Below are 11,612 nucleotides of genomic sequence, written 5' to 3' on the forward strand. Positions count from 1 at the left end.
GCTTCCCTGAATTCGTAAGAAGGACAGAAGCAGTCGTCAAAGGGATGCCCCGATTTCTCGCTAAAATAGGGCTTCCTAACTTGGCATCTATGGATGGAATTCAGGGGCATCAGGAGCTTGGATGAGAGACATGTTTCTTTCCTTTTGTTGAAGGGGGGACATTTTTCTTTTTCTTTTCATTAACCTTGGATTGCAGTTAAGCTCGTCCTTCCTTCACACCTGCACGCAGCAATCACAGTTGCACTGGCGGCAACACCCAAAACTTTAGCAGCAACCCAAACCATGGATATTTCTGTATCCGATTACAACTGATTTGGGTATCTCAATACATTGATTGTACTCAATGTTAATTCAAAATTATGATATTTATTAGGCTTGCTGCTAGATATTATTTTTGAGATATTATTATTTAATTCATAATTACAGTCATTAGCATTGTGGCTATCTATGCTACATAATGAGTCACCCCCTAATAATTTATTGCTAAAACAGCAACAATCATTTCTTTTTTTTTTTGTTTTTTTTTTTTCCGTTACCGGGAGCTGAACTCACGACCTTGCGCTTGCCAGGCAGGCGCTTTTGCCACTGAGCTAAATCCCCAGCCCAGCAACAATCATTTCTATTCTTTTTCCTTTCTCTCTGTCTCTGTCTCTGTCTCTCTTTTTGGAGTTCTGAAGATTGAACCCAGGGATGCTCTACCAATGAGTCACATCCCCAACCCTTTTTATTTTACTTTTATCATCGTTTATTTATTAGGCAGCACTACAGATTGACTGCTGGACCTTCACACTGACCTACATCTCCAGCTCCTTTTTAAATTTTGAGACAGGGTCTAAATCACTAAATTGCCCAGGTTGAGCTCTAACTTGTGATCTTCCTGCCTCAGCCTCCCAAGTAGTTGGGATGACAGCCATGTGCCACCATGCCATTTCCTTCACTCTTGAACCTGAGATTTGGGCATGGTGGAAGAGATGTTGTGACTGCTTCAGATGATGTCAGAGGGTGGGATGGGATGATCAGGGTGACTGGAGGCTTCTGGGACACTGCCACTCTGTCACTCTCAGCCACCTCCTGGCCTCTTTATGTTGTCCCTTTGGCTGTGCTGCCTGACATGGCAGCCTGTGGACTGTGGGACTCTTTCTATGTGTGGGGGTTTTAATATTCTGATATCTGCATTTCAATGTACAGATTGACTGCTCCTTATCTGAAATGCAGGGACCCAGGGTGTTTTGGATTTCTGATTTTGGATTTAAGAATATTTGCATATGCATGAGTGGGGGGGATTCCAAGTCTCAAAACACACAGAAGCAGCCAGGTGTAGTGGCACATGCTTGTGATCCCAGCACTCAGGAAGCTGAGGCAGGAGGATTGCCCTAAGTGTGAGGCCAGTCTGGCTACATAGTGAGTTTAAGGCCAGCCTGAACTATATAGCAAGACCCTGTCTCAAAAATAAATAAATAAATAAATAATAAATACATAAAATCACAGAAGCCATTTCTATTTCATAAGTACTATATGTACATAACCTGAAAGTAATTTCAAACAATATTTTCTGTGCACTTGTATTTTGCAGAGACCTATAACATGAGCTCAGGTGTGGAATTTTCTCCTTGCAGCTGTGTGCTGGCACTCAGAAGTTTTGGATTTTGGTCGCACACAGTGCACACACCTGCAATCCTAGTACAGTAGAAGGCTGAGGCAGGACGATGGCAAGTTTGAATCCAGTCTGGGCAACTTAATAACACAGTGAGACCCTGCCTCAAAATAAAAAAATAAAAAGGGCTGGGTGGGCTCAACATGAGAGCCCTGGGTTCTGCCTCCAATACCAAAAAGGGATAAGAAAGATTTTAGAGCATTTTAGATTTCAAATTTTGGGATTAGGGTTTCTCAACTTCTAACTGATTCCTTTGTAATCCTATTATTTTATTGTGTGCATTTTAAAGCATAATTCCAAGAAGAGGCTCTAAAGAGGCTTTATCAGACAGGCGAAGGAGCCCATGAGGGAGAACCCCGGTCTCAGATGTCTCGGTCATTGTAAGCACCCTTTTTCTGTCCACTCCCCGCCCCTCAGGTCTGCGGCCGGGAGGGCCACACAAGCAGCCCATTGGCCACTGGCATGGGCTCTTCCCTGGCAAATCCTCTCTCCCAGGCTTCCCCTGCTTTGGGCTCAGATTTCTACCTCCTTCCATTCATTGGGTGATAACCGAGGGAAAATGAGCCCATGCTTGGCTTGGGGGCAGGAGGAGAGCGCAGTGGCCCTAGGTTCCATCAGAAAACAAAAAGAAATTCAGAGGTGATGGCACACGCTGCAATCCTAGCGCTTGTGAGGCTGAGACAGGAGGATCGCAAATTCCAGCCCAGTTTGGGCAATTTAGTGACAGCATAACCCTCTCTCAAAATAAAAAAATTTAACAAAAAGGGCTGAAGCTTTGTAGCTCAGTGCAAAGGCCCTGGGTTCAATCCCCAGTTACCCCTCCCCCACACACACACACACCCTATAAATAAAATAAAGTAATACTGAGCTCCATTTCTTTTCTTTTTTCTGCAAAAGGCTTTATTTTCTTTTGGTCCAAGATTTGGGAGGGGCTCCAGAGAGGTGAAAAGGCTGCCTAGTGGCTGGAGGGAGAGGGTTAGGACGAAGCCCGGAGGCCGGGTGATGCAGGAGCCCTCACAGGCTGCAGGCTCTGGGCTCCCAAATTGTGCTTGATTGAGGCTACGCCTTTCGCCTTTCCAAGAGGCACTCGAGGCCCTCCCTTAGCCGTGGCTGGGGGCCGGCAGCCTGCGGAGGGCAGTGAGGTGCTCCTCCATTTCTTTTTTTTTTTTTTTTTTTTTTTTGAGACAGAGTCTCGCTCTGCAGTTCAGGCTGGCCTTGAGCTCACTTTGTAGCCCAGGCTAGTCTCGAACTCACAACGATCCTCCTGCCTCAGCCTCCCGAGTGCTGGGATTACAGGCGTGTGCCACCACGCCCGGCTCCATTTCTTGATGAGCTTCACCTCCTCATCTAGAAAGTGGTTCTCAGCTGGTCATGGTGACGCACCCCGGTAATCCCAGCACTCCGGAGGCTGAGGCAGGAGGATCATTTCAAGTTCCAGAGCAGCCTGGGCTACAAAGTGAGCTCAAGGCCAGCCTGAGCTGCATAGCGAGACCCTGTCTCAAAAAGACAAAACAACAACAAAAAAAGTGGTTCTCCAGGCATGGAGTTCGGCTCGCAGAACCCAAGGCATGAAGGTCAGGAATTGCTTGCTTGGGGTTCCCCAGGGTCAGGGCAACTGCCTGGCGTCCAGGCTTTGCCTCTGGAGAGAGGCAGCCGCGGCGCTGGTTCTGCGTCTTCGGGAGCCCGCGGGCCCTTCCCCCTCAGGCTGTTGTGTTTCGCTGTGGCGGGAATCTTCCGCGGGAGTGGTTCCCTGGGCACAGTGCCCTCGGTCGCCTGACACCGCGGTGCACAGTGGCCTCCCCTGTGGCCATCCCCACCCGCAGCCCCAGCACAGAGCCAAGTGGCGAGCAGCGCTGCATTTGGGTCTGCGAGTAACACCGTCTGGCCCCTTGTCTTCTTTCCTCCTTCCTTTCTCCTCCCAGCACTGACTGGTCTCCCTCAGCACCAGCCTGGGGGCTTGGCGGTGGTGGTTTTGTTTTGGGGATGCTGGAGATTGAACCCAGTGCCCTTGCACTGAGCTATATTCCTTGCGTTTTCTTTCTTTTTCTCTCTTTCTCTCTCTCCTTCTTTCTTTCTTTTTTTCTTCCTCCCTCCCTCCCTCTCTCTGTCTCTTTCTTTTTTTTGGTTTTTCTCCGGTACCGGGAACCGAACTCACGACCTTATGCTTGCCAGGCAGGCACTTTGCCGCTGAGCTAAATCCCCAGCCCCCTCTCTGTCTCTTTCTTTGATTTTTTTTTTTTTTTTAATCTTTTTGAGACAGGGTCTCACTATGCAGTTCAGACTGGCCTTGAGGTCACTTTGTAGCCCAGGCTGGCCTCAAACTCTCAACGATCCTCCTGCCTCAATCCGAGTGCTGGGATTACAGGTGTGCTCTACCACACCTGGCTCTCTCTTTCTTTGAGACAGTCATGCTAAATCACTAAATTGTCCAGGCTGGGTTTCAACTCTCGATCTGCCTGCTTCAGCCTCCCAAAGAGCTAAGATTGCAGGTGGTGCACCACCAGGCCGGGCTCCAAACACCACATTCTTATTCAAAACAAAGTAATTGAGGGTGTCCTTTAATGAAGGGCAATTGTCACCAATAAAATGAACATTGTGGAGTACTTACCAAATGGAGTACTTCACAGCAATGAACAAATGGCAGCTATCCCTAACCACATGAGTGAATCTCAGTAATCAAATGTTAAGCCAAATAAGCCATATACAAAAGAATATAAACGTTATGACTCCATGTGTATAAAAGATAAAAACTGGTGAAACCAATCAATTGTGCTAGATGGCAAGATTATGGCTCCCCTTGGTGGGGGGTGCCTAAAAGCGGGCACATGGGTCTTCTGGGGTGCTGGTGATATTCTCTTCATCTGAGAGTTGGTTACCTGCAAGTATTCAGTTTGTGAAAATCAAGATGGACATTTATAACATGTGGAGTTTTGCTGTTTATTTCTTTGTTTGCTTTTTTTTTTTTTTTTTTTTTTTTGAGCTGGGCTCACTCTGTAATCCAGGCTGTCCTTGAGCTGACTTTGTAGCCCAGGCTGGCCTTGAACTTGCAGTGATCCTCCTGCCTCAGCCTCCTGAGACCTGGGATTACAGGAGCGCACCACCACGTCCAGCTCGTCTGTGTCTTCTTCCACTTGGTCCTCAAGCATAGTGTTTTTTGGAATCCGCTCTTTGACTAGACAGTAAGCCCCTGGAAGTTGAGAACTGTCTCATTTTCTGATATGTTACTAACCCATAGCAAATTCTCAATAAATAGTGTTTTGTTTGTTTTTGAGACAAGGTTTCGCTATATAGTTTAAGCTGGTCTTCACCTCAATATATAGCTCATCCTAGCCCCAAGGTCCTGATGATCCTCCTGCCTCAGCCTCCAGAGTGCTGGGATTACAGACTTTTGCCACCACACCTGGCTTTATTATTTCTTCAGTAAATAGAATATCAGCTTCTAAATGGGTTTGTGATTTGTACTATGAAGCTGCCTCTGCCTCTGCTTGCAGAGCCCTCCCAGGCTCTGCTTTTGAAATGCCGCTGTCCTTCACGATGCAGGTATTTTTTCACCCTTTCATTACAGTATTGAAAATTGAAACCAGGGCCTCTACATTGAGCTACATCCCCAAGGCCTTTTTTTTTGAGACAGCGTTTCTCTAAATTTCCCAGGCAGGACTCAAACTTGGCAATCCTCCTGCCTCAGCCTCCTGTGCAGCTGGGATTACAGGCGTGTTCCACCATGCCCAGCCTTGTCTCCTCTTGTAAATTGCATGTTGAAAATTTATATGCTTTATTTCTGAACTCCAACATATCTGAATGGGATTGAATTCAACTTGGGCCCCTCTAAAGAGAGGAGGCATGGAGACTGACACACAGGGAGAAGGTCCCATGAAGCCGAGGGCAGAAAACAGGCCAATGTCCCTCCAAGCCAAGGAGCCCCAAAGACGCCTGGGCAGGAAACCACCTGGGAACAGATTCCCCTCACAGACCCTAGGAAAAACCAACCCCTGCCACTCCTTGATCTCAAGACTTCCAGATTCCGGGCTCCAGAACCTAGGGACCATAGCAAGGGCCCTGGATGTATATGGCATTTTGTTAGAGGTCTCGCCTCATACCCCACGATTCACAGGTATTTGTGAATTTGCCAGGGCACAAAGTGTTTGAGGTAGTAGTGTGACCTGGTCACACTTTTCTGTCTTTTAACTAAAAAAATGTAATCGACACCCTTCAGTGCAAGAAAAGTAGTGCCTTTCTAAGCTGTTTTATTCTTTTTTGGGGAGGGTGAGGGGTACTGAAGAGTGAACCAAGGGGCACTCTATCACTGAACCCAGCCCTTTTTGAAATTGGAATTTGGGGTTTTGAGACAGGGTCTTACTTAAGGCACCCAGGTAGAACTTGGGATTCTCCTGCCTCAGCCTCCAGAGTAGCTGGGATTATAAGTATGTGCCCCGGCACCGTACTCCTCTTCTTTTTTTTTTTCCGGTTTTTTTCCCCGTATCAGGAATTGAGCTCACAACCTTGCGCTTTCCAGGCAGGTGCTGTGCCGCTGAGCTAAATCCCCAGCCCCAAGTATGATTTTGTTTTTGTTTTATTTTTTGTTTTTTGGTATCGGGAATCAAACTCAGGACCTTGCACTTGCCAGGCAGGAGTTTATGCCACTGAGCTATATATCCCCAGCCTTTCTTTCTTTCTTTCTGTCTTTCTTTCTGTCTTTCTTTCTGTCTTTCTTTCTTTCTTTCATGCTGGGGTGGAGCCCAGTGACTTTCACATGCTAACCTCTAGGCTGTTTAAATCCAAGCAATGTCATCCAAGAACATCTTCTTTCGTCTTCCATAGTGGCGCTGCGGCTTTCAGCAAATGATTGATCAGGGTCGCAGATGAGTTGATTAAAATGATAAGAACAGGGAAAAGCAGGAGGAGCAGGGGGCAGGAAGGGATGTCAGTGTGAGGAGAATGGCCCCAAAGCTAAAGGGAACTTTCTAGGTGTTGGTGAGCTGGTGAATACAGCATAAGGTTGGTTTGGGTTGGTTTGGGTTTGGACTTTGAGCTATTTCCCAAGCTGACCTTGAACTGGGCTCCAGGGATCCTCCTGCCTCAGCCCCCTCAGTAGCCCAGACATAATAATACTTCTAAGGTCAAAGGTTCTGCTGCCTTGGGTAGGGGGGCTCAGTGCTGAAATTCTGCTGGAACTCTCGTTCCTGGAAAGATGCTGGATAGTTTAATTAACTAGCAACAAAATCAATAAATAAGAAGATATTTCTGCTGTAGGCTTCTTAGAGGGGCCGATGGCTTCCTGTCATTTCTCTTTGCCACCAGGAAAGAGGTCACATTCTGCAGATTTCCCAAGGTCTTCCCCAGAGAGGCCTGGTACTGGGGCTGAGGGATACAAAGCGATCTAATCTCTCTGCAATTTAGGGACAGGCAATACAAATTCCTCCAGGTGGGTTGCCCGGATACAAAGGGCCAGTGTAGAGTGGCCCACGACGGAGGGATGAGACTGTCCTCCCCTCTTGGAACTGGTAATTAAGGGACCCGGGCCACTGTGTGCAGAAGGCTGAGGAGGACCTGGGTCATTACTTTCTAGGAACTTAGGAGCCCAGGGCGGAAATGCAGTGTGGAAATGAACAGAGACCCCCACTCTTCCTTCCGGGTCTCTGGAAGCTTCTTTTGAAGCATGAGGTTTTTGAGGTGACTTCTTTTTTATCTGATACTAAGGAGCCAGGGGTTTTACACTGAGCTGTATCCCCAACCCTTTTTTATTTGTTGTTTTGAGGCAGGGTTTCGCTGAGTCATTAAATTGTCCAGGTTGGATTCTAACTTGTGATCCTCCTGCCTCAGTCTCCCAGAGTGCTGGGATTATATGCACTACCGCCACATCTGGCTTTCATTTTGCTTCCTTATTTTTAGAACTGCAGTGTCAGGGAGAGTTGCTGAAGGGGCTAAAAGGAGAGTCAGGTTTGAGGGGGAAGGAAGAGGGAAGTTTGGAAGGGCTCCCTCCGAAGAGTTCAAGGGAGAGAGAAGACTATATGTGGCGGGGGGCCTGCGGCCACCCAGCCTTGCTGCCAGGCCCAGAATGCTCTGCGTTCGGACTCTGAGGGGCTTGAGTGTGCGCAGAAGGGGAGGGCAGGCCTGAGGAGCCTTTCAGCCAAAAACAGCAGGAACGGTGAGAAAGAAGAACCGACAGGCAGACTGGGGCCCGGGAGAGGTAGGAAAAGTGTGTGCTCGGGGACTTCAGGGAACACAGAGGCTATCTCGTCACCAGGGTCACAGCCAGGGAGAGGCTGGGGTTAGAGGTGGAGGAATGGGTGGAGGGCAGCTGGCCTGTGGAAAGTGACTCTCCTCCAGAAAGTTCTGCCCAGAACAGGACAGAACGTCACTCCCCACCCGCTCCCGCTCCTTCCCGGTGAGGCCACACCTGTGCCTGCCACCTTCCCAGCCACCTCCTCGGCCTGCCCTTCGGCATGCCTGTCCTTCTCAAGGGGCTAAGGCCCGGAGTTGTGACTTGAAGCTGGGGACTCTGTGCAAACCAGCGGTCAGGAGAGCAGGGCTGCTCAGCAGAGCCAGGGGAGGAGGGACTCCGAGGAAGGAAGTTGGCCAGGTGAAGGCAGAAGTTTCTAGACGAAGCCCTGGGCCAGCAAAGGAGTTGCCAAGACCTAACCCGAGGCCCCTTTTTTAGTGAGGGCTTTGGGGGCCTCATGAGCTTTCAGGCCTAAGCACACGCCTCGGGCCTCGATTCCCAAACTGGATTGTCTGACTTTCTGCCGGCCTGCTTGGCGGAGAAAATGATCCCTGACCATCACGGAAGGTGTCAGCATGGTCATGGGGGCAGGGTGAGGGGTGTGACTAAGCGACAGAACCCACGACTCGGGGGATTGACTTTTTTCTTTTTTTTGCAGTACTAGGGCCTGAACCCAGGGCCTTTGTGCTGAGCTAGAGCCCCAGGCCTTTTTATTTTTGTGACAAGGTCTCCCTCCATCAATAAGTTGCTCAGGTTGTGCTTGAATTTACAATCCTCCTGCCTCAGTCTTTCAAATAGCTGAGACTATAGGTGCGCCACCACACCAGCTCTGGAGAACTGAAAACCAAGCGGTCAGGTGTTGAAAGAGCCAGGACATCTGTCTTGATGGCGCTGGCTTCCAGTGGTTAGTATATTCCAGGGTGCTGGTTAATATATTCCTCTGATCCCTGTATTTCATGTAAACTGATATTTAGAATGAGCAACTGGACCAAATTTGGATCTGTTTCCTTTTTGGCAAGACTATGATATAGATATTGTGTCCCATCAAGAAACTGTCTTTCGCTGGGTGTGATAGAACGCTCCTGGAATCCCAACTACTTGGGAGGCTGAGGCAGAAGAATCTCGAGTTCCAGGTCAGCTTGGGCTACATAATAAGATCTTATCTCAAAATAACAAAGCAAACAAAGGTGGTCTCTCTTTTCGTGCAATTAGTACCCTTTGATAGCTACTACCTTCACTCCTAGTTTACCAGGTGCTGTGAAATGGTGATAGTTTATCACCTTTGCATGTATCAGCTGGGATATTTTTATTGTTTTTCTTTCTTGGTTTTGCTATTTTAGGAATGGAACCCAGGGCCCCACACAGGTTAGGCAAGAACTTTACCACTGAACTAAATCCCAGCCCTTTTAATTTCATCTATGTTTTTTGTTTTGGGCTTTTTGAGACCTCAGGGTCTCACTGTGGAGCTCAAGGTCTCACTGTGGAGCTGGCCTTGAACTGTCAGAGATTCTCACACTTCAGCCTCCCAAGTGCTTAGCTTTATTTTATCTTGAGACAGGATCTTGCTAAATTGCCCAGGTTGCCTTGGACTTTCAATCCTCCTGCCTCAGCTTCCTGAGTAGCTGGGATTACAGACACAGGCCACCTTGCCCGATTTCTTTCTTTCTCTTTTACTGTCATCATGACTTGTGAAATTAAACATAAGCAATGTGTTCCAATCTCCATTTGCATTTATTCTTTTTTTTTTTTTCTTGTACCAGAAATAAAACTCAGGACCACGTGCTTGCCAGGCAGGTGCTTGTGCCACTGAGCTAAATCCCAGGTCACATTTTTTTTTTTTTTTTTTTTTTTTTTTGGGACAGGGTCTCACTATGCAGTTCAGGCAGGTCTTGAGCTCACTTTATAGCCCAGACTGGTCTTGAACTCACAACGATCCTCCTTCCTCAGTCTCCTGAGAGCTGGGATTACAGGCGTGCACCACCACGGCCGGCAAGGCCACATTTATTGATGTTCAAATTATTCTATCTGTAGCCAGTAGAAGTTTCTTCAAGTTGGCTTCTGGGTTTTGACATCACCCTGTGTCAAACTTTGCAAGTTCCTTTGCTTTCTAGTATAAATGTTCTAGGCACAGCTTGGACTTTTCCTAGTCCCAACCTATAATTAGCCAGTTCTTTAAAGGGCCCTGATTCTTCTGGGTGAAAAAGGTAGGATCTAAATGGGGCGGTTTCACACCTGTAATGTCAGCACTCTATGAGGCTGAGGCAGGAGGATCCCTAGCTTGAGCCCAGCCTGGGCAATTTAGTGACTTGATGAGACATTGTCTTAAAGTAAGGTGGTGGGGTGTGCTGGGGATGTAGCTCAGTGTGAAGGCCCTAGATTCAATCTTTAGGACAGAAAGAAAGAAAGGAAGAAAGGAAGGTAGGAAGGTAGGAAGGGAGGGAGGGAGGGAAAAGATACAGAAAATACCTACCTATTCTGTGGTTCTTCCCCAAACAGGGGGATGTAATCATTTCTTTTTGAATGAGGGCTGATCTCAGTGAGCAGCCTCTCACAAGAGACTGCAGAAAGCGGTACTGAGAGCCATCGGTAGATGGTTAGGAAAGGGCCCTCTCTGCCCTCCTCTGGGACGCTGGTGTGAGGCTCACAGCTCCCACGGAGGCCGAGTCAGTGTGGAGGGCAGGTGCCGCAGGCCACTTCCACCCACAGTCCCAGGGAGCGAAGGGACACAGCCGCCACCAGCCCCGCGGCGCCATCCTGTGCCACCCTGGCTGACGCCCAGTGGGGCACAAGTGACCTCAGCCAAGGGAGATTCACAAGCAAATGAAATGTTCTCACTGTGAGACACAAAGTTCCTTTTAAAAAACTTTATTGAGATATAATTTGCATACCATAAAATTCAATCATTTAAATTGTACAATTAAATGGTCTCAATATATTCACAGAGTTGTGCAACCATCGGCACAATCCATCTGAGAACATTTCCATCAGCCCCCAAGGAAGACCCAAGGTCCTCGTTCCCTCCATCCCCTCCAGCCCTGGAACCTCCAGGTGATCCGTCCCTGCCCTGCTCTGGACATCTCAGATGAATGGAGTCATGTAGTGTGGGATCCTCTGCACATGGCTTCTTTCAATAAGCATAATGTTCCCAACGTTCGTCCCCACTGGAACACGTGTCCATACTTCATTCCTTTTCATCGCCAAGTAATATTCCCTGTGCATGTTCATACCACATTTTTTGTATCAATATTTTAGTTGTCACATGTAATGCAGCCATGAGCATTCATGTACAAGTTTTTATCATGATGTGTGTCTCTGCATGTCTTGCGTCTATACCTAGGATTAGAATTGCTGGAGAATGTGTTAACTCTGTAGCTAACATTTTGAAGTCCTTCCCAGGTGTTTTCCAGAGTGGCTGCCTCATCTGTGCTTCCTATCAGCAATGCATGAGGGCTCCAATTTCCCCATATTACTTTTTCCATAGGGCTGGGGATATAGCTCAACGGCATAGCACCTGCCTGGCAAGTGCGAGGTTGCAAGTTCAATTCCCAGTACCAAAAGGAAAAAAATGGGACTTGCCAGGCAAGCACTGTATCGCTGAACTCCACTCCCAACCCTGTCTTTCTTTCTTCCTTTCTTTTTCTTTCTTTCTTTCTTTTTCTTTCTTTCTTTCTTTCTTTCTTTCTTTCTTTCTTTCTTTCTTTCTTTCTTTCTTTCTTTCTTTCTTTCTTTCTTTCTTTC

Source organism: Chinchilla lanigera, unplaced genomic scaffold (genome assembly GCF_000276665.1).
Source record: "Chinchilla lanigera isolate Chin_1 unplaced genomic scaffold, ChiLan1.0 scaffold00165, whole genome shotgun sequence".
Lineage (NCBI taxonomy): Eukaryota > Metazoa > Chordata > Mammalia > Rodentia > Chinchillidae > Chinchilla > Chinchilla lanigera.